Here is a 2,415-nt window from a genome sequence, read left to right on the forward strand (position 1 = left end):
AAAAAAAAAAAAAAAATTATCAGCCCTTGGGCTAAGGTTAATATTCTAAATTGAAAGATCTAGGTCAAGAAATATACATATCCCTCTTTCCCCCAAATTATTAAAAATTATAGGGGAACATAAAAGGAAATAAATATACACAGTGAAATAAAAGGAGATGCTCTCCAGTGGCAAGACACCGTTTCCAATTTCTGGAATAGAGAGTGCCTGGAAGCATATGAAAGATGAAGTGGACTTCAGTGATGTCCAGTTATGGTGTGGATTTCCCAGAGAGTAGATAGACCAAGATTAGGCATGCTGGAACGTTATGAGAGAGTGTGCTTTAGGATCAACACCTAAGTGGAGTCTAAAACTAGTCTACAGTTTTAGAAATTGGATTAAGGAAAAGGGAAGGAAGCAGGTTTGGGCACACAGAGAAACTGGAGTGGTAATACATTCTCAGGAGGGCTTCCGAGACTCCGAGTAAAAGTTTGAAGCTGTCATGGACCTTCAGATTGTCTCTCGTTGGGACAAGAGGGTGTGCTTTTATAAATCTCAACCAGTCCCCATTGGATGCAGGCTGCCTGGGAAGGGTCCTGACCTTGGGGAAGGCAGCTCAAAATACCCAGGTACAGTATAAAGTTCAATGGAAACCTTGCAAAGTCTCCTGCTGGAAGTATTTCCCTTTAAGAAATCAGGATCTCTAGAACTTCAGAGTACAGAGTTAGGGAGAAAAGAAACATATTCTCCAAAAGTAATAGTGATTAAGGACTTTCCTACATTCACTCCTTGTTTCTAGACCTATATAGTCTATCTGTTGGGGGCACAACTCAGTATAATGATTGCAGATATAGAGGTAAACTGTTTCCTGGAGGAAAGTGCCTATCCTCATAGGGCATTTTCTCGAAGCTGGCACCTCAGCTGTTCCATCAACTGTTCCATCATTCCAGCAGCCAGCAGCTTCTGGTTGATGTGGTACGTGATAGGATCAATAAATGCCATGATCATGGACCAATTGCTATGCATCTATTGCTGTCAAGTGTGTTCCTTAGTCTGATTCAATGTTATGTGTGATTCATTGGCAAGGAATCAAACCATGAGCCCTTTAATACTGGCACTAATACTAAGAGTTTGTAGGTAAGAAAAGCAAAATGAACAAAAAATTTAGAATTTTCTTTGGTAAAAATTAATTCTGGGTTAAAAGAGGTCCACTGTGTTGACTTGCCACCAAGTGATCAGTTGATCTATTCAAAGGATGATGCTCTAACAAGGGCCTGGTGCTGGTATCTCTTCCTAGCACGTTAGGCATTTGATAGAAGCAGTAGATCAAATTTGGTGAGTGAGAACTACCATGGTGCCTTCATGTACATTCAGGCTGTCCAATGACAGAGGCTGGCTGATAACAACTGACCAAGTCAATTTGTCTACTTGGTTATTTAGTGCAACTTCCACAATGAATGCCCTCTGGTAGGCATTAGCACAAAGTGCAATGATCTTCATGCTATGTTCTACCTCCCATGGGTCTATCCAGATTCTTCTACCCAAGACCTTCTTGTTCCCAATCTTCTAATCTTCCTTCTCCCAGGCCCCTGACCAAGACAACAGTTTCTTTCTATTTGTGTGTGTGCATTCTAACTTCAGGTAACTTGTATTTACATATAAAATGAAAGTTGTCCATTGGGAGGATTTTTCCATCAATGATCTGTTTCCAAGGCTACCCCTAAGTGGGACTATAGTACAGTTACATTTTATTTCAGTGTACTCATGTATATGGAGACAATTCCTATTCGTTTCAATTTACATGTGAACCAAACTTGGCCGTTTTTCTCCATCTGCTCCACAAAAAGGGCCTTTCCTATTAGGGGACACGAAAAGGCCCTGGTATCACGTTTTGGTCAGCCATTGTTTAGGGACTTCTGAAGAAGAGTGTAATTTCAGTTACTATCTTCTTGTGTAGTCATTGTTCAGGGGTCGCTCTGAAAAGTGTGACCTCAGATCAAATACTGAGGCAGACCCAGAAAGAACTCATAACTAGAAGCTATTAGCTAATCACAATTTTTGCAACTGCAAAGCGAATCCTTTCTTGGAGGGCTATCTACCTGGACATCTCTGTGCCTTCCACGCAACAATATGTAAAATTTAATTTTGTTTTTATATATCACCAATAAGCAACTAAAATTCAAATTTACATCTAATATTTTTTCTACTCTCATCAACGATTTCTTCTACCTTCTTGAACATATGGAGCATTTTTATAACAGCTACTATTTCCATCATCTGTGTCATGTCTGAATTTGTTTATTTTGATTTATTTTTTTCTCTTTAGTTATGAGATATATTTATTTTTTTACACACCCGGTAAATTTTGATTGGGTGTTCTTTTATATGTTTGCTGGCCATTATTCTTCTTCTTTTGAAAAGTTTCTGTTCATTTCA

Source organism: Propithecus coquereli, unplaced genomic scaffold (genome assembly GCF_000956105.1).
Source record: "Propithecus coquereli isolate 6110/MARCELLA unplaced genomic scaffold, Pcoq_1.0 Scaffold183, whole genome shotgun sequence".
Taxonomy (NCBI): domain Eukaryota; kingdom Metazoa; phylum Chordata; class Mammalia; order Primates; family Indriidae; genus Propithecus; species Propithecus coquereli.